This window comes from Mercenaria mercenaria, chromosome 9 (genome assembly GCF_021730395.1).
Source record: "Mercenaria mercenaria strain notata chromosome 9, MADL_Memer_1, whole genome shotgun sequence".
Taxonomy (NCBI): Eukaryota; Metazoa; Mollusca; class Bivalvia; order Venerida; family Veneridae; genus Mercenaria; species Mercenaria mercenaria.
Window position 1 is genome coordinate 46,432,538 of NC_069369.1, and position 22,495 is coordinate 46,455,032.

General features: G+C 34.3%; 1 protein-coding gene across 1 annotated transcript in view; it reads right to left on the bottom strand.

Annotated features, from left to right (window-relative positions):
* LOC123547038 (uncharacterized) overlaps window positions 1–20,951 on the bottom strand; it is a 46,725-nt gene extending 25,774 nt beyond the window's left edge. Inside the window, exon 1 of the mRNA XM_053550537.1 lies at window positions 20,855–20,951. The gene's annotated coding sequence lies outside the window, so the exon portion shown is untranslated. The remainder of the gene's footprint in view (window positions 1–20,854) is intronic.
* Between the last annotated feature and the right edge of the window lie 1,544 nt (window positions 20,952–22,495).

Below are 22,495 nucleotides of genomic sequence, written 5' to 3' on the forward strand. Positions count from 1 at the left end.
ACATTTTTCAGTCAAAAATGTTGTTCATTATAAATAATTATTTGATAAACTCAACCAATAATAAATTTACATTAATAATTGTCACATCAGCACAAAAAAGTGGGTCAGTGCATGGAAATACTCAGTTTTAAATGTGCTGAGGCTAGATGTAAATTACAAATAACTAAAAAAACAAACATTCTCACCATGCACTGAAAAGCTATAAAAACATAATTTCCTTATAGATCTACACATGGGATTGAACATTATTTCATTTTCAATATTAAATTTAGATTAAATCCATTAAACACCATGTTCAACCTTGAATACCTTTTTCAAGGGATTTATAAGGCCTAAAAAAATTTCTTTGTTTCCGGTAACATGCTAATAAAAATTAGGGTAGGTAGGTTGGAAAAAAATTTTTTTGAGGGGGGGGGGGATTTTGACTTTTCAGATATTATTTTTGTGTCAAAAAATGAATACAAATAAGGAGGAAATGCTTTTAGAGCATCAGTAAGTTGATTTCTAACATCACTGGCCATGTTTAAAGCATAAAAATTGCAGTTTTGCAACTGTTTGTTAAAAAGTTGAAAAAAATATTCTCCAAGACCATAAAAACATTTAGTCGGGCCAAAAATTTATGGTAGGTCGGGATACCGGAAACAAACAATTATTTTTTTAAGCCTAAAGAAAAACATGACCCATTTAAAAGTGAGAATATTAAATCTCTTTATAGTACAAGTATTAAGACCATGGAACTATTTCACACAGAATATTTAAATAATGTATAACCTTGAAGTTAAATTACCCATCCCACAAGGATCCTTCAAAAGAAATTGTGGAGTTAAAAATGCTTTAAGCTTTGGTTCATGTCTAAAAATATGAATTACCTATTGTGACAATGAAATTTTGGAATTTTCATTTACTTAAAAAAAATTAAAGCCTTTACACAAAGAATGAAAACTGTTAAGCTTAGATATCAAAATTTAAGTAAACAAATTTGTGATTATAAAGTTTTCAAGGTGAAATTTAATGAAATAGGGGATTGTTTTTGTTTAAACAATGTATTTACTGTAATACTGTGATGTATATAAACTTCATATGCTGTTAAATATACAGGCACTTCACATCAATTATGTACATAAAAGTATGCATGAAATGAAATAGATTTCACAAACAATTTTGATTTCTTTTTGCACATTCCTAAATGTAGACCTTATAGTGTCTCTAATTCATTTAGAATATACTGTGAAATCACAGACTAATTTTCGCTGACAATTCAAGAAATAAATTTCGGCCTAAAATTTGAAATTTAATTTTTTCACAGTATCTTTATTTCGTATATTCTAAACTGTCAATTCATTGCCAATAAAAAGATTAAATTCATAAAACATTTAAACTTGTTTTAATATTTCATTTGAGGCATATATATGTTTCAGTGAACAATTACATTTCACAGCCATGAAAAATAAATGAAAATTAGAAATAAATGAAAATGTTCACAGAAGAAAATAATGATGAAATTCCATTGTCAATCATTTACAATAATCCTCAAATTTCCTATCAAAATCATACCTAGGTTCGTAAACTGACCTCGAAATTTCGAGATAACTTGAAATTCTACTTCGTATATTGCCCTTTTATCGCAAAATTTGAACATCTGTCCGTCTGTCAAAGGCAAAAAATGTAATGGACGACTTTTGACTCTTCGAAGTGGAATCATCTCTATCTACACATCCATATATTGTACCCAACATGTAGCGGCTTGAACATATAAATAATACCATACAGGGTTTTTTCTAGCTAATTTGGGAACATAGCCTATACCCCCAAAATTGGGAATTTTGATGCGTAAATGTTCCAAATTGGGAAATATTTAGTCCCATAGGATATAGTAAGGATGTGTTTAAGCACTTTCTCATACACTTATTTCACATTGTACAACTTCTTTAACAGACTTCCATTACAAAATTGTCCATAATTTGGTCAATTTTTGTGCAATTTTGATGAAATTTTTTTCAGAATGTAGATTGGGAATTTTTGCACTCATTTTTGGGAAAAATACATACTTTTTGGCATTGGGAATATAGCCGAATAATGGCTATAAAAACGGCCGAAAAAAACCCCTGCCATACATCAATGTATGACCAACCCCATAGTGTCTAGAGCTACTCCAGATTTCAAACTGTATCCAGGATATATACCTTCATTTATATGTATAGTATGTTCAGGTGGTAGCGGCTGAAACTAGGTCGAAAACCTTCCAGATATGGTCAAAATAGTGAAATATTCTAAGTTTGAATACTTCCCGGTCACCTTCTATGACCTCTCCTCAAAATCTAGATCTATCCAGGTACCCAATCTTGGTCAGACTCACTACTACACGTTCATGCAGGGTAAGTCTATATTTTCTTGTCATATGGGCTCAAACTAGGTCTAAAACCTTCCAGACTTAAACATGGTTTAAATACTTAAATTTTTTATGAGCAAACACTGCCCAGTCATCTTAATCATATGACCCTGTAGGGCTACCTGATGGATACACCAGGTACATGTACCACTATCTTGGCCAGGACCTATACATCAATGTAAACTATTGTTAGTTAGTAACTCGAATAACTCAAAATTTCAAAATCTAAAAGTGATGTTATTAGTTAATGTACCTGAAATAATATATCACAAATTATCTTTTGTACATAACATGGTAATGTTCTCCTGTCTAAGACATCAATCATTAATTTCCCTGGGTAACTCACCATACAATCCTGAAATCCTAGACACTGCATTTAACTGCACCTACACACCTCATTAAAATCTTGGAAATTCTTCAAAACCAAAAAGTCTAGATGATGATAAGTAGTTTAATAAATTAGATAATAAAATCCTATAGCATCAAAGGACTGATACATGCATTGTGGAATTCTGAGAAACTTCATAAAGGAAATTATGTTACAGATTATTGCTACTTCAAAATTCAAAAACAATTTTCCTAGTAATAACTTCTGCAAAATGAGAAGTACCACACAGTTTACTTATTGCATTGATTCCATTAAAAATCTGCTACCTCTTTCATAGCTAACATAATTATGAAATCACCATTATTTTTGTGCAAGACTGATATTGCAGACTAATATATGCATGGATTTTATGGTAACATTGATCCCTGAAATAAAGCCCAAAGAAATGAAACCAGTATCAACCAACATTTTACTATGTATCTTATACCTGAGCCTGCCAAAATCCCTGCATTTATCTCTTTAATTATAAACAAGAGCTGTCTGTTGACAGCCCGCTCGACTATTCAAAGAACTGATGGAAGAACGGGGTCAAAATTTTACCACAGAATTTCAGACAAAAGAAGAAAATTGATAAGACAATGCACCTGTATTTGTGGAACTGGATAAGTATTGCACTGTATGGCAATGTGTGACCATGATGGTAAGCAAGTGTTCAAAGTTTCAAAGCCATTTATCAAACAATAGACAAAATATGGAATGGTATGTGAAACTTACACTAATTTCTATGTCAAAAAGGTCCATAACTGATCTAAAGTCCTTGTCCTAGTTATGTAGTCTTGCCTACATATGTAGACTATGATGGTTAACAAGTTGTCAAAGTTTCAAAGTCACATGACAAACAGATTAGGCAAAACCTGTTCTTGTACAAAAACTGAACCAATTTCCAAGTCCAAAAAAGACCATAATTCAGCCAAAATACTTGACAGAGTTATGTACTCTTGCCTACTTTAATCAACGCCAACACCGGGGTGAATACAGTATAGCTCTCAAAATTCTTTGAATAGTCAAGCTAAAACGACCATTTCACGGTACATAAAAAAATCTTGATGACATCTGCTCTAATGCAAAAAAGAAAGTAGCAGAAAAAACCTGTAACATAATTACTGAAGTCAACAAAAACAAGAGCTGTCGGAGGACAGCAACACAGCCTTGTCAACTGAAAAAATATAAGTTGAACAAGAGTGCCAGAATGTCACAATATACGCCCGTCACAGCAAATTTCTTTACTCTAGCATCTGTATTTGCAAATGGAATTTTAATTTTGTGGTTGTTTAGTAATCATTTAAGTCATTTGTTTTTCTAAGTCCACAAAAAAACTCCTTACCAGGTAGAGATACCTTAAAATACACCTAAAATTTGAAAGTGACATCTATGTTGTACCACAGAAAAGTGGTCTTGTTTTTTCCCTACGGTCAAATATAAAAAAGTTACAATATAAGTTATTTATAGTAACAACTAAGGGAAGATAATCTTAACAAAAAAAAAAAAAAAAAAAAAAAAAAAAAATCCATAAAAAAATTGTAAGTCCACACAAAAATCTTTACCAGGTAGAGATTGGTCAAAATACACCTCATAATTGGATGTAGCATGCATGTTGTACTACAGAAAAGTGGTCTCGATTTTTCTCTACAACTAGTAATGAAAAAGTTACAATATAAGCTATTTATAGTAACAACAAAGGGAAGTAATTCTAAAGAAAGGAACTGCGCATGACACTTCGTCTCATGATGGTGTATAATTGTGCCAAGTTACATCAAAATCCCTCCATGCATGAAGAAGAAATGCTTTGGACAAAGTCATTCTTGTATCTGACCTTTGGCCTCTAAGTGTGACCTTGACCTTTGACCTAGGGACCTGGTTCTTGCGCATGACACTCCGCCTCGTGGTGGTGAACATTTGTGCAAAGTTATATCAAAATCCCTCTATGCATGAAGAAGAAATGCTCCGGACAAGGTTTTCATTCTTGTATCATTTGACCTCTAAGTGTGACCTTGACCTTAGACCTAGGGACCTGGTTCTTGCGCATGACACTCTGTCTCGTGGTTGTGAACATTTGTGCCAAGTTATATCAAAATCCCTCCATGCATGAAGAAGATATGCTCCGGACAAAGTTTTCTTTCTTGTATCCTTTGACCTCTAAGTGTGACCTTGACCTTAGACCTAGGGACCTGGTTTTTGCGCATGACACTCCGTCTCATGATGGTGAACAACTGTGCCAACTTTCATCAAAATCCCTCTATGCATGAAGAAGATATGCTTCGGACAAAGTCGTTCTTGAATTTGACCTTTGATCTCTAAGTGTGACCTTGACCTTAGACCTAGGGACCTGGTTTTTGCGCATGACACTCCGTCTCATGATGGTGAACAACTGTGCCAAGTTTCATCAAAATCCCTTCATGCATGTAGAAGATATGCTCCGGACAAAGTCTGTGGACGCTGCCCGCCCGCCCGCCCGCCAGGGGCGTTCCCATAATACGTCCCGTTTTTCAAACGGGCGTATAAAATGGGGCATAATTTTGTAAAAAAGCAAAAGTTAAGAAACATGACAATTGTGCAATGTAAGTCAGTCCTTCATAGTGAATAACTGTGTGAAGTTGAAGTTTCAATCTATTCCCAAAAGTGGTTACTGAGATACCAGCTTACATACAAAAACTAACAACCAAATCGGGACACTGACGCTGGCACACAGGTGAGTCCAATAACTCTACATATTTTTCAAATAGTTGAGCTAAAAAGGAAACCAAGAGGATAATTTATAACACTATAATCTCATAACATCAAAACAGACAACCAACATTCCAACCTAGTTGCTTCACCTTACTTATTGTTATATAAATCTACCATCCACAGCATGAGAAAATTAAACAAGGTAATCAAGTTACTGACTCCTGCCACTACTTATTATTCCAACATTTTTTCAGATTAATAGATGTAGATACTGAGAGTTCTGAAGCAAAGATTCTATTCCAGTATAATTATCATTATTCATGAATAATCATTCCCCAAGACTAACAGTTTACAAACCAATATTGGTATTAGACTATAACTTGAACATTTCTTAGTTCTAGAACATCAATATGATAGGTCACTAACTGATTTTATTATATAACTATATAAATTCTGTAAATAATCGGCTTGTATTTCACAATTAAATATGAACAGGCAGAACAAAAATCTGTATTGTACCTTTTAAATTCTGTATTGTACCTTCTGTATTGTATGCTGCCGGACTGAATGACCTGACACAGTTCTATAAATAGCGCACATAAAAACTTCACTTTGTTCCATTTTAATATCGATGAACATGGAAAATTTCATTCAATAACAAAACAACAAACAACTAGAAATGTGTCCATGGGATACAAATTCCCCCACTTCATGATAAAGGACACCTGCACATGCTGACCAACATTCCTGTAAACCTTGGGGACTCTAGGTCAAATACTTTTGGAGCTACGCGCGACACATTAAAATGACCAACTTTTAACTAAGTCAGGGGCCATAACTCCTACACGACTGAATGAATCTGGACACAAAACCCCAGGTGCACAACTGCACATGCTGACCAACATTCCTGTAAACTTTGGTGACTCTATGTCAAATACTTATGGACCTACGCGCGACACAACATTAAAATGACCAATTTTTAACTAAGTCAGGGGCCATAACTCCTACACGACTGAATGAACCCGGACGCGAAACCCCAGGTGCACAACTGCACATGCTGACCAACATTCCTGTAAACTTTGGTGACTCTTAAGTCAAATACTTTTGGAGCTATGCGTGACACAACATTAAAATGACCAATTTTTTTACTAAGTCAGGGGCCATAACTCCTACACGACTGAATGAATCCGGACGCGAAACCCCAGGTGCACAACTACACATGCTGACCAACATTCCTGTAAGGTTTTGTGACTCTACGTCAAATACTTTTGGAGCTAGGCGCGACAAAACATTCTCGGAAGGACGGACGGACGGACAAGAGCAAATCTATATGCCCCCACCCCAAAGTGGGGGCATAAAAAGGTAGAGGTATATAATAAATAAAAGGGTCATTATAACAGTAGCTAGATCTGGGATTTTGTATTTGGCTCTCGTAAATTTTGCAAGGTTGGATCACACTCGGCGCTTGCGTGCCTCATGAGATCCAATCTGGCAAAATCCACTCGAGCTACTGTTATAATAACCCTATTATATTAATTTCCCTAGTCTTCTGACAAAGTGGCATGTATCAAGCTGGTCATATTCCTTATTTACAATTACATAAAATATAATCAACAATATTTTTTTCTCAATAATAATTCCTAAGATTATCACATTGACTAAGCAAAATATTAAACATGCTGTTATTACTTTATTGTAAAATCATTAATATTCATGAATTTCATGGATTTTGTGGTTAAGTCAATCCATGAAATTTAATCCAAGTAAACCAGTTAAATTCCCAATTATGTGATGTTCAAAGATCAAATTCACAAATTTATATTGCAACACAATTGCCGTGAAAAGTAACTATTTGATCAAAACTACAAGATTGAATGATTACTTAAAACTAACAGACATTTTGCTGAAAACAAATTTCTGAATATTCCTGAATATTCATGAACTATAATTCCCAAGAGATCAAAGCTGCAAGATTCACAAACCAATATTGGAAAAGCATACTGCTTACTAATCTACCATATTCCTAGCTTCATACAACTTGAACCTTTCCCAAATAATTATATTATAGTTATTTGTAACTAGACTATATAAATATCTTATAGACAAGGTGGGCAATCTATAAGTCATGGCAAATTGCTTTTGACTTTAAAAATACTGTACACTCTGAGCAGACTAGATGTCATCTTTCCAAATGTCTGCTTATTCAAGGGCCATAACTCCTAATTTGACAATGAGCCATAACTCCAAACTAACATTGTGACTATCCGACCAAAATAATATACCCATAAACATACAGACTTTGGTGATCATTGGATAGGAACTGTAAATTTTCAAGGGCCACAACACAAACTTAAGAGGATCCAGCTCGTTATCGAACTTGGCCAAAATCTTATGTCCATATACATTGTGACTAAGTTTGGTGAACAATGGCTAAGAACTGTTCAAGTTAGAGAGCAGACACCATCAATTTTCACAATTTTGTGTAATTCAAGGGCAATAACTCCAGGGCAGCAGGTTTTTGAACATGACCTAGGTTTCACGCTCATAAACATTATGAACAAGAACTGTTAGTATTACTCAAGTTAGAGAGCATACACTGTAGATTTTCACAATTATTAGTCATACAAGGGCCATACCTCCAGAGCCTGTGGGACAGTCCAGCTGGTTCCCATACCTGGCAGAGATATCATACACATAAACATTGTATCCAAGTTTTGTGAGTATTAGATAATAACTGCTTCAGTTAGAGAGCAGACACTGTTTAAAAACTGATAGCAATTGAGGTTATCTTGTATATAAAAATCTTGAAGCCCAAGAGATCAAAGCTGCCAACAGTCAGCAGCTACAATACATGCAGCCCTAGCTTCATGAAGACTTAAACTCGAAACTTTCCAAGTATAACAGTAATTCTTGGAACACCAATATGACAGCGACAGCTAACTCATTCCGTGAGTTAAAAGAAGTATTTATGACTTTAAACTTTCTGACATTTTTTCTGCATAATATTATTATTATTATTATTATAATTCCTGCAATATCAAAACAGTAGGTTCACAGATTATATTAAGCAAATTGCTAATTTTGTAGAAATTTCTGACCTGAAATTGTTAGAGATTTCTCTGAATAATTATTCCTGATATTCCAATAATTTTCACAAGAGCAAAGCATGCTAGTTAATGGACAAATCATAATGATCAAGACCATTCAGCACTACTTCCTTATGTTTGTAAAAATTTGAAATTTTTAAATTAAAAAAAAATGCTCTGGAAGATATTCAACACAACCAATAGTACTACATTGTAAGAATTAATGTAATACAAAAATGTAGCTAAATGGAAACTTTCAGGGGTTAACAGAATTCTGTAGAACCTCAATATGATACTATTAAAGCTGATTAATAAATAATAAAAGCTGTTTTCCTTACTCTTTAACAGTCCACAAAATGTTCAGACACTTTCCTGATAAATAATTCCAGCATTTAACAAGCTGGTGCTATTCCTGTATTATTTTCTGTAAACACAAATAACTTGAAACTTTCTGACATTTTTTTCTGAACAATAATTCCTGATATATCAAAGTTGATGATTAACAAAGTGATTGCATTGTGCATTCATCTACCTTACTGACAGAATACATGACTGAATCACAGATAGGAATCAATCATACAGCTAATGTAACACAAATGTGTTTTTGGCACAGAAACACTAAATTAGCGTTCCTTGATCAATACAAGTGTATTACAGGTATGAATGTATTTTTTTCAGTAAACAATGATGTCACAGACACCATTGTACTAACACTTGGTATGTAAACAGTATTAATAATGCATGAAACAATTTCATACTTTATGAGTCTATACTAAGGTACCGAGTCCAGTAAAGATGTATTCTTATGAACAGCTTCAGATGAAAAAGGCAAAATAAGCATATGGGATAATCACTCTCAAAAGGCAAAACTATGAGACTACTTGGGTTTTTTTTCTAAGGATGTCAGAGAGCATGAATTAATCAGTATACAAATAAATTATGTGATTACTATATTTGTATCATAGCTCGTCGTTTTTTCTTAACAAATTTGGTGCAGGTAATTCGTATACACTGAGTGCAGGGTGCCGTAACTAAAAGTGCGCAGGTATTAAATACCCGCACACTAGTTACCGCACTATTGGATAAGAAAGTATGCCAGCATGTATGGTCGTGTCTCTAACAGCAGACAGCGAAGTGCATTTTACTGATTTTCTGCGCTCGCATTGGTTTATTTTACCTGAGCTTTACACGTTTGTAAAGCAAGGATTTCAAGTACTCTCTGAACTGCTGCATATGGCAATGTGGAACGCCTACTGAACTACCATATATGGATGGCTATGATACAAAACAGAAAGAACATTAAAACTCTCGGGTAAACAATTTATACTCGCGGGGCTACGCCCCCTCGTACAAATTGTTTACCCTCGAGTTTCAATGCTCTTTCTATTACTTACGTTACATAAGAAATCAATTTTGACAGTTTCAGTTTGAAATTTTTGGATTTATTAGCCCAGAGAACATGTGTTGAATATAGAACAGTCATTTTGCATAAACTATGGATCAGCAACTTAAATAAGGAGTTATGTAATAACACATGATAATAGTACAAGAGTTTGAAAAACAAAACAAAATAAAAACATTATAACATTCCATGCAGCATGATATATAATCATTGCAAACTTTTTTAAGCTTTTTCCGGCCAACTGTTTTGAAAACTATGAAATTTTGAAAAGAATGTGAATTTTATGAACAGATTTATACTTATCTGACTGAAATACATATAAGGATATTATTCCTCTTTGGATGCTTTATTTTTCACATGGTCATACATAGTAAACTATCTATATAGACTCATGTGCCTTGTTTTATTTGAAAACCTTCAGTTATTTTCCACAGACCACTTAAGCAAAACATACAATTTTAAATAAAAGCAATGTTTGATGGCGCCATTTCCCAACCAAAACAAATATTTCATTAAAAGGTCGCCAACAACAGGAAACATTCTGAAATAATGAAATTTGTATGCAGAATAGTGTTTGTCCAATATGTATTTATTCTACAATGTACTGTTCCTTAACTTGCCGTTACCATGCTTGTAAAAGTTTCAAGAAAGTAGTACTAAATGGAGATAATCCTGAAACAAAGCAGAACATTTTAAATACACCAAATCTTATGAATCAAGTATGGAAGCATGTGACTACATATCTGTAGTCGAAGTTCGATACATTAACTAAATTAATAGTTAAGTTTTCAACAAAATTTACAGTATGCCATCAAAAGTAAGATTTTCACAAACAAAATATCACATATATTTGAAGCATTGAGAAAAAACCATTTTCAGTCAAACACATACACTAAGAACAAGAGCTCCATGAAGCTGACCAATATACGCCGGAAGGTTTATATCAGAGGACGCAAGCAAAATTTAAAGACTTTTTTTGGTTGGAGGTGTGAGGGGGGAGAGCAGGCAGTGATTTTTTTTTTAATTTTCAAAACAACCTGTGGCTTTCTGAAGGGGAAAATATAGTGTGAATCATGTGTGATAAACCCCAAAAAGGGGAAATCCAAATCATTTGATTTTCATAACGGGTAAAGTACCTATTTGCAATACCGGTAAGCCAATGTCCTTATGAATTTTGGCACCTGATGAGAAGTAAACATAGTTAGTGTGACATATATACTGACATAATTATCAGTCCATAATCCGTAGCAGCCGTGCCAGTTGTAAATTTGAAGCAACATTGGGGTAATTGGGGTTGAAAGATATATAAACACCGACTTTTAAGTATTCACTATGCATATTACAGAACATTTTCTTTTAATTCCAAGAGGAAAATAAGACCTTCCTGAAGGGAAAATATAATAATTTTAGGGGAAAATATGGCTATTTTTGGCTAGAGGAAACAGCCTGTAAAACAAGAGCTGTCGGAGGACAGCAACGCTCGACTATTCAACAGCCTTGTCAATTGAATGAATACAAAAGTTGAAAAAGGGGCATAATTTTGTAAAATGCAAAGTAGAGGTATTGAACCTCTGTACTGCATGTCATATCACGACAGTGAACAAGTGTGTGAAGTTTCAATCCTTTCCAATTTGTGGATACTGAGATACCAGCTTACATACAAAAACTTAACCAAAAACTGCTAAGTCAAAGGGGCATAGTTTTGTAAAAATGCCAAGTAGAGTTATGGGACCTTCACAGTGCATGTTAGATCATGACAGTGAACAAGTGTGTGAAGTTTCAATCCATTCTAATTAGTGGATACTGAGACATCAGATTACATACAAAAATTTAACCAAAAACTACTAAGTCGAAAAAGGGGCATAATTTTGAAAAAAAAAAAAAGAGTAGAGTTATGGGACTTGCTTAGTGCATGTCAGATCATGACAGTGAACAAGTATGTGAAGTTTCAATCCATTCCCATTAGTAAGTACTGAGATACTAGCTTACATACAAAACCTTAACCAAAAATTTCTAAGTCAAAAAAGGGGCATAATTTTGTAAAAAAGCAAAATAGAGTTATGGAACCTGTGCAATGTAGGTCAGTTCATCACAGTGAATAAGTGTGTGAAGTTTCAATCCATTCCCACAAGTGGTTACTGAGTTACCAGCTTACATACAAAACCTTAACCAAAAATTTCTAAGTCGAAAAAGGGGCATAATTTTGTAAAAAAGCAAAATAGAGTTATGGAACCTGTGCAATGTAAGTCAGTCTGTCACAGTGAATAAGTGTGTGAAGTTTCAATCCATTCCCACAAGTGGTTACTGAGATACCAGCTTACATACAAAACCTTAACCAAAATCGGGACGCGGACGCGGACGCCGACGCATGGGCGAGTCCAATAGCTCTACTATTCTATGAATAGTCGAGCTAAAAAATCACTGGCAGGGTGGTGTAATGTAGATTGTTGTAGTCTGCACATCATCACATTACCACCTGCCTATATTCCAAGTTTCCAGTCAATGTAACCTTTAATACTTTTTTTAAGTTATGCTCTGGACATGAAATATGAAGGGCAGACCTTGCTGTGACCTTGACCTTTGATCTACAACCCAGATTCATGCACTCTGCACATCGTCTCATGACTCTCATCACCACTTACCTACATCCCAAGTTTGAAGTAAATACCTTGAATCAGAATGGTTAATAAATTTTGCTCTGGACTCTAAATATGACAGGCAGATTTGACCTTTGAGCTCAATTTGTGACCTTGACCTTAAACCAATTACTAGGTTCATGTTCTCTGCACACCATCTCATCACTACCTACACACATGCCAAGTTTGAAGTCAATGTATACCTTGAATGGTTAATAAGTTACTATGCTCCGGATACCAAATATGACAGACGGATTTGACCTTTGAGCTCAATTTGTGACCTTGACCTTTGACCCAGTTAATGGGCTCTGCACACAGTCTGATCGCAACCTTCCTACATGCCAAGTTTGAAGTAAATACTTTGCTCAGTTATTTAGTTATGCTGCGGACAGAAATTATGACGGACAGTTTTGACCTTTGAGCTCAATCTGTGACCTTGACCTTTGACCTATAGAGCCGGCAAATATTTCTTTATAAATAGCTCTCATTCAGGTTGGAGACACATTCATGGCAATTTCTGTCCAACGCAGTTATTAAAAAAAATCAACAATATGATAACAATCCAAAGCTGAAATACTATGTACAGTAAAGCATAAATTTATTATTTCATCCTTCAATCCCCTTGTTTCATTGTTTCACAAAGCAATGCTAAATAACATTTACCTTTAGACGAGAAAAACACAAATGTGATAAAAGTTTCTTCTTCTTTTTATTTTTACTACACTCCTGCATAACTCTGAAGATTATGCATAGGCGCTGAATAAAAATTTATGGTGATTTTACATATATCAAGTTTGTACATATGCAAAAACAATGAAACTTTGCAAATTTTAAATTATCCAAACTTTGTACACTGGTAGCTGTTTAAAGGACTGAGGCCTGAGATTAGAACAGGCACAGTGACAAAAGCTTTGAAGGAGTCAACTGTGGCTGTTGTGTGTGCGACAGCAGGCAACATGTTCCACTAACCTACTGTTCTAGGAAAAATGAATATTTGTAGGAATCTTTGGATGTGCCTATGTGTCTGAAGCTGTACTTGTAATCGTTACCTAATGGATTTTTAGTCCATGCCTTGTTCTTGAATCAGCTGGTATAATGTATTAGTAAATTCTTTTTCGGATATATAGCTACTACATGGTGGACAATTTTAAAGAACATTATTAAAACAAGCAATAGTTCCTCCTACATGTATGTCTAATGATGGCCAATTTAAATGTTAACATATCAGAAACTGAGCTTGTGTTATGATAGCGATTATAGTGACAAATCTAGCAACCCTTCTCTGAACTTTTTCAATTTGATCTATATGGCTTTTAGTATGTAGGTCCCAGTACATGAATAATTGAATATTCTAACTTTGGTCTTACTATAGCTTTATATGCATGTTCTTTCACTTTGGAAGAGTTTCCATTATGTCACACAAACTGCTAATAAATGTTAATAATTCATCAAATTGGTGATCGTGTTTTTCTCGGGTTTAAAGGATCATAAATAATTCTATTTCCTTTCACTTGCAATTATATTTAAAAGCAACCACACAAACAAAAAATATTAATGAGAGCAAATTTTCGAAATCATCTTTAATCTTTTATAGATTGATTCTAGTCTCTTCATTAATTCTCTGCAAATACAATTAATAACATTCTTATTGATTTCCAGACCTCTAAACAGCCCTATACAGGTTCTCTACAGGTCCAGTGACTCTGAGTCTAGAGGTCCAGTTATTTAACCCCTTATACTTATAGCCACTAGCCAGTGTCATATCTAAGAAGTGTGCCATATCTAAAGTAGTTAGACAGAACACAAGACTGCCAATAAAATCTATATTCTGACAACCTATTAACCCTAGATATATAGGTTACATCAATGGACGACGATGCTCCAGAGGGGCCATGCACATTATCCGAAAGACGAAGACGAATAATAATTGAAATTCGAATATCCCAAACTTGAATGCTGATAAAAAAAAATTGGGGAGAACACAGGGCTGCCAGAAACCTCTTATGTTTATATGAATCTAATTCATATGTGGCCTCTACAACAGTATGAACAGTATGAATCCTTGTGATGTTTTCGTCTTTTTTTCAACTGTCAATTGTTTAAAGGCAGTGGCTAGAGAACCGGAATCGGTTCCCTAGACAGTGAACTTATTCGTCCGGAACCGGTTCTCTAACCAAAATATCGTACATATAGGCTAGGGAACCGGAATTTTATAACACTGCCGAAATTCATTCTGTTTCTCTAAGTAGATCTAAGTATCATGTTTATTATTATCTTAATTAATTTTACCATTCCCTTCCATTTTTCTGCGTTTAGTGTCTCAAAAACGTGTACTCGCCGCATTCCGTGTCCGCCATATTAATTGGAATGATGTAAACTAGTACGAAATTTTATGAATGCGTGAAAACTACTTTGTCGTTTTTAAATGTTATTTGTTTTAAACATGTACAATGTTTAAATTACTTTTTTGAATAGTATTAATTTGTATTGATAGAAAACTTAGTTCGGAATCTTCGAAATTAAAAAATATTGAAACTGAATATCAAGCTATTAAGCAAGAAAATCATCGTCTTTCTGAAGAGTTATTGGATTTACAATCAAGATCCATGAGAGACAATCTCTTATTCTATAATTTTGATGAATGTATCACTACTGAAGAAAGAAAAAGTGAGGACTGTTCGAAAAAAATTCTAGAATTTTGCGAGAAAGATCTTGGAATCACAGGGGCTAAGGATACAATAACAATTAATCGTGCCCATCGCATCGGAAGATACGATAGAGCCAAGACTCGCCCGATAGTGGTTAACTTTAGCCACACCCCTGATAAAATTAACGTTAAACAAAAAGTATTTGAAAAACGTGAATCATTTGAAATCAAGGTCTCTGACCAATATCCAAAGGAAATACAAGAGCGGCGAAAGAAACTGATTCCGGAACTCATAAAAGCTAAAAATCAAAACAAAACAGCAGTTCTGGTTTACGACAAATTGTACATTGAAGGTCGTAGATTTGTTTCATCTTCAGATTAGGGAAATGTAGAGAAGCAGCTTAGCTTTTTACTTTGGAATGTTCAAGGAATAAAAAATAAATTAGACGACCCGGACTTTTTGAATTTTATAAATTCGTACGACATTCTCCTGTTAAATGAAACATGGAATTCAAAATTAGCAAATATTGACATTCATGGATATTGTTCTTTTGTTTGTGCTCGTCCAAAAACAAATCGTAGAGCGAAACGTTTTAGTGGCGGTATTATCATATATTATAGAGAAGAGTACTTGAATAAAATAGAGTTAGTGAGCCTAAATTCAAACGGAATTGTATGGTTTAAATTGAAAAGGGAATGTTTTGGGACTATCAATGATTTATATTTTTGTGCATGCTATATACCACCTGAGGAGTCCAGCGTATATAAAAATGTCTCCTCTGGTTTATATGAATATGATTTTTTTGATCAGCTGAATTCTGATATAAGAAAGTATAGTTTTCTCGGTGACGTATTTTTGACAGGTGACCTGAATTCAAGGACAGGTCAAAAACCAGACTTTGTGCAAAATATTAATCTTGACCGTTATGTCGATTTACCCGAGAGCGATCAGTCTGTACTAGATATCCCGACACGCATTTCTCGTGATAACCAAGTGAATGGTTTTGGTAACCGTTTATTATCACTTTGTAAGGAAAATGAGATTATTATTGCTAATGGAAGGCTCGAGGAAGGAGAATTTACGTGTCATAATGTAATTAGAAGTAAAAATGCATCCAGTGTAGTTGATTATCTTATAACAAGTTCTAATAATTTTCCTTTTATTTCTCACATGAATGTGCATAGTTTGACTGAATTTTCTGATCATTGCCCAGTAACTTTTTCACTAAATATTGAGAATGATTTTTAGCTCGACTATTCATAGAATAGTGAGCTATTGCACTCGCCCATGCGTCGGCGTCCGCGTCGGCGTCCGCGTCCGCGTCCCGATTTTGGTTAAGGTTTTGTATGTAAGCTGGTATCTCAGTAACCACTTGTGGGAATAGATTGAAACTTCACACACTTATTCACTGTGACAAACTGACTTACATTGCACAGGTTCCATAACTCTATTTTGCTTTTTTACAAAATTATGCCCCTTTTTCGACTTAAAAATTTTTGGTTAAGGTTTTGTATGTAAGCTGGTAACTCAGTAACCACTTGTGGGAATGGATTGAAACTTCACACACTTATTCACTGTGATGAACTGATCTACATTGCACAGGTTCCATAACTCTATTTTGCTTTTTTACAAAATTATGCCCCTTTTTCGACTTAGAAATTTTTGGTTAAGGTTTTGTATGTAAGCTTGTATCTCAGTACTTACTAATGGGAATGGATTGAAACTTCACATACTTGTTCACTATCATGATCTGACATGCACTAAGCAAGTCCCATAACTCTACTCTCTTTTTTTTCAAAATTATGCCCCTTTTTCGACTTAGCAGTTTTTGGTTAAATTTTTGTATGTAATCTGATATCTCAGTATCCACTAATTGGAATGGATTGAAACTTCACACACTTGTTCACTGTCATGATCTAACATGCACTGTGAAGGTCCCATAACTCTACTTGGCATTTTTACAAAATTATGCCCCTTTGACTTAGCAGTTTTTTGTATGTAAGCTGGTATCTCAGTATCCACAAATTGGAAAGGATTGAAACTTCACACACTTGTTCACTGTCATGATATGACATGCAGTACAGAGGTTCAATACCTCTACTTTGCATTTTACAAAATTATGCCCCTTTTTTAACTTTTGTATTCATTCAATTGACAAGGCTGTTGAATAGTCGAGCGTTGCTGTCCTCTGACAGCTCTTGTTTCTATAGGACTGATATTTTAACATATGATAAGATTGTATGGGAAGACACAGACTTACAAAAATTGCAAACTTTATTGGATGAGAATAAACATGTATTCGATGAATTGTCGTATAAGTTGAGTACAGGTGATATTGATATTGATGCATGTATTAATGATTTTTCCAAAACAGTGTATGATATTTCATATCAGGTAAATGGCAGGTGCTACACTGGTCATAGACGGAGGCGTACTAAGAATAAAAAAGTGCCGTGGTTTAATGATCAGTGTAGGCAGGCAAAGTCCGTTTTTCAAACAGATAAGAGACTTTTCCATTCAAATAGTAGTGAATTAAATAAAATAAAATTTCTTACCAGTAGAAGAGAATTTACAATAGTAAAACGAAATGCAAAACGTTCTTATTATTTTAAAGAAAAAAAGAAGCTGAGTAGTATGAGCAAAAAAAGTCCACGGAAATTTTGGAAATATATTAATAAGTTTAAGAAAAAAAATAAAATGAAATCGGCTGATGTGAGCCCACATGATTTTGTTGAACATTTTAAGAATCTTTCAAACACAGCTCATAATGAATTTTCAGCTGAGGATGTCTATGAGGGACGAAATGAAGAAATACACATCGAAGAATTAGATTGCCCGTTTAATGTTGAGGAGGTTTCAAAAACTGTTAAATCTTTGAATAGATATAAAAGCTGTGATTATGACAAGAATGTAGCTGATTTTTTCATTGATTCAAACTATTTCATATCTCCATATTTGGTAACAATTTTTAACAAAATATATGACTCGGGTATATATCCTGAGTCATGGTGTAAAGGTATTATTGTACCAATTCATAAAAAAGGTGTTATTACAAACCCCTCAAATTATCGAGGTATAACGCTGGTAAATGTTATTGGTAAAATATTTTCATTGTTACTTAGAAACAGATTAAACAAATGGTGTGAACAAAATCATGTTTTCAATGAATCGCAATTCGGATTTAGAGATAATCATTCCACAGTAGACTGTATATTTATACTTCATTCTTTGATTCAAAAAGTGTTGTTTAGCAAATCAAAATTATACTGTGCTTTTATTGACTATGAGAAGGCTTTTGACACAGTTATTAGAGATGCTTTATGGGTAAAGCTTTTAAAAGAAGGTGTCAGTTGTAAAATGATTAATATTATCAAATCAATATATGCAAATGTTAAATCTTGTGTTCAGATGTCTTCGGATATGAATTTGTCAGAGTTTTTTGATGTGTCCATCGGATTAAAACAAGGGGAGCCACTCTCGCCTCTACTTTTCATCCTTTTCATAAACGACATAAATGAAAATATCGATTTTAATCAATTAAGTGAAAATGACCTAAATCAGTTGAGTATGTATATGCTTCTTTTTGCTGATGATATAGCTTTATTCACAACAAATCCTGAGAGTTTGCAAGCGCAGCTAAACATTGTTCATACTTATTCTACTAAATGGGGTCTAAAAATAAATGTAAACAAAACAAAAATATGTATTTTTGAGAAGAAAAAACAAGTAAATGATTTTATATGGACAATAAATGGCGAGAGAATAGAGGTAGTTGATAACTTTACATATCTTGGTGTTGATCTGACTTACACAGGAAATATGAAAAATTCTGTTAAAACACTTTCAGATCAAGCTCTTAACGCCTATAATGCCTTATTATCTTTATTTGATAGAGTTAACTTAGATATTAAAACCAAGATGGCACTGTTTGATTCAATGGTTGTACCAATTATTTTATATAGCTCTGAGGTATGGGGCATTTATGACTTTAAAGAGGTCGATAAATTGCACGTGAAATTCTGTAAAAATATGTTAGGAGTAAAACAACAAACTCCTAATATTGCAGTATTAGGAGAATTGGGTAGATATCCACTGTCTTTAATCTGTAAAGAAAGAGCTATTAATTTCTGGTTGAAACTTATGAAAAATCAAAATTCGCCAATGTATAGATTATTTATAGAACAATGCAATGGAAACAATGAAAAAAGCTGGGCTTTTAAAATAAAACAACTTGTAGATAATTTAGGTTTTAGTGATATTTTTATTAACTTTAGACCAGATGTTAATTATTTTCCTGTTTTAAAACAGCGTTTACGAGATCAATATTTGCAATCATGGCATGAATCAATTATTAATGTGTCAAAATTAGATTATTATAGAAAATTTAAACCATTTTTTGGATATGAAAAATATTTAGATACAATAACAAATGTTAAACTAAGAAAATGTTTTGCATGTTTTAGAATGTGTTCTCATAATCTGGAAATTGAATTTGGAAGATTTCATGGAACTCAAAGACATGAACGTATATGTAAAATGTGTAACTCCAATATGGTTGAATCAGAGTATCATTTTTTGTTAAGCTGTCCTGCATATGCGAATTTAAGAAACAAGTACCTTGGTCACTGTGCATGGCCTAGTGTGCAAAAATTTGTAAATATTATGTCATCTAAAAGTAATTTAGGTTATATAAAACTGCAAAATATATTTATGAGGCTTTTCAGTTTAGAAAGACAACCCTTGAAACAGAAGCTGCTTCTTAAAAGCTATATGTATATGTTTGTGTATATTTGTAAAATGCTCTTCAACACGTTATTCAATTCTGTTTAAATGTATTTTTTTACATGTTGTTGTATGTCTTGGCCATATTCATCATTGAAAATTGTTAAATTGGCCAAAGGCATGATGTATGCCGATTTGCCAAATAAAAACTGAAACTGAAACTGTATTTGCGTCATTACAGGTTTATAGATGTACAAACAAATTTAATTGCCATTAAAACTTCTTGCAGATTATCTGATCACTTTATATACTGGCTTGTAACACCTCGGCATTACACGTTCAAAAATATGTGAACAATACAAATTGACAGAAATTACTTAGTTTGTTTTAATTGTTTCTTTTATTGTTTTGTACCTTTTCAATTTAAATTTCAAGTTTATTTCGGCTTGCTCCAATGCCGACGGTTTCCGCATTCATTCGTCCAAGTTTATCTTCCAATATGGCGGACAGTGTGCGGCGAGTACACTATTGGAGCCATAGTAAACACAGATAAATGAAAGGGCATATATCTAGCTTGCTGAAATGGTGAAAAAAAAGATAATAACATGCATGACACTTTCCAAAAGAAACAAAGTGAATTTCGACAGCTTTATGCAGAGAAATAAAATTCCGGTTCCCTAGCCTATGCACAGTAATTTGGCTAGAGAACCGGTTCCGGACGAATAAGTTCGCTGTCTAGGGAACCGATTCCGGTTCTCTAGCCACTGCCTTGTTTAAATTACCATACTGGCGTAAAATTGGGTTGAACAGAATTGAGGACAAATTCATAATTATACAATATTTCAATAAAATACACCTATTTGATAGACATTAAGAACCAGTAGAGTAAATAAAATTGTATAAATTAAAGCTTTACCTTCAAGTTTGTTTCTATACCACCGAAAACGTTTACTGTACGATCCTAAAAAGCTACTTTACCATTTGTAGTCATGTTTGCGAGTAAACAATGTCACGTGATCAAGTCGTATTTGATTGACAGAAAAGAAGAGCACATTTAATCGAACGATATTCTGCAATTTGCACCTAAGTCTGGATGGTAAAAAAATTGTGACAAACTCAATATCACTGAGTCAGTGAGTACTGCTCACATAGGGAGCACTACCCAGGTGACTATTACTCAAGTTAACTTTACTCAGCGATCACTACTTATGGTGAGTATAATGTACACTGAGTATACACTTTACTAATTCTGCTTAAATTGAGGATCTGTTGTTTTATAGTTGCCATCCCTCTAAAGTCAAAAGTTATCAGGTGTCCCTAAATGTCGTATTATCTAGACTAAAGTTAACCTTACTCATGATGAGTTTTACTCAGTGGACACTACTCAAAGTGAACTGTGAATACTACTTATGGTGAACTTTATGCAGTGAGTATTTCTCACAGTGAATTTTACTCAGTGCTCACTACTCACAGATGGTGAACATTACTAATTGAGCATTACTCATGGTGAGTTCTAATCAGTTAGCATCACTCATGGTGAGTCTTACTCAGTGAGCATTGCTCACAGTGAGTCTTGCTCAGTGAGCATCACTCACGATGAGTCTTACTTAGTGAACATTGCTCACAGTGAGTCTTACTCAGTGAGCATCACTTATGGTGAGTCTTACTGAAGTGAGCATCACTCATAGTGAGTCTTACTCAGTAAGCATCACTCATGGTGAGTCTTACTCAGTGAACATCACTCATGGTGAGTCTTACTCAGTGAGCATTACTCACAGTGAGTCTTACTCAGTGAGCATTACTCACAGGGAGTCTTACTGAGTGATCATTACTCACAGTGAGTCTTACTCAGTGAGCATTACTCACAGTGAGTCTTACTCAGGGAGCATTACTCACGGTGAGTCTTATACTCAGTGAACATCACTCATGGTTAGTCTTACTCAGTGAACATCACTCATGGTGAGTTACTCACGGTGAGTCTTACTCAGTGAGCATCACTCATGGTGAGTCTTACTCAGTGAGCATCACTCATGGTGAGTCTTACTCAGTGAGCATCACTCATGGTGAGTCTTACTCAGTGAGCATCACTCACAGTGAGTCGTACTCAGTGAACCTTACTGTGAACTTACTCAGTGAGCATCACTCAAAGCGAGTCTTAGTGAGCATCACTCATGGTGAGTCTTACTCAGTGAGCATCACTCATGATGAGTCTCACTCAGTGAACATCACTCATGGTGAGTTTTGCTTAGTGAAAAACACTCATGGTGAGTCTTACTCAGTGAGCATTACTCACAGTGAGTCTAACTCAGTGAGCATCACTCATGGTGAGTCTTATTCAGTGAACATTAGTCTTACTCAGTGAACATCACTCACGGTAAGTCTTACTCAGCGAGCATCACTCATGGTGAGTCTTACTCAGTGAACATCACTCACGGTGAGTCTTACTCAGTGAGCATCACTCATGGTGAGTCTTACTCAGTGAGCATTACTCACAGTGAGTCTTACTCAGTAAGCATCACTCATGGTGAGTCTTACTCAGTGAACATTAGTCTTACTC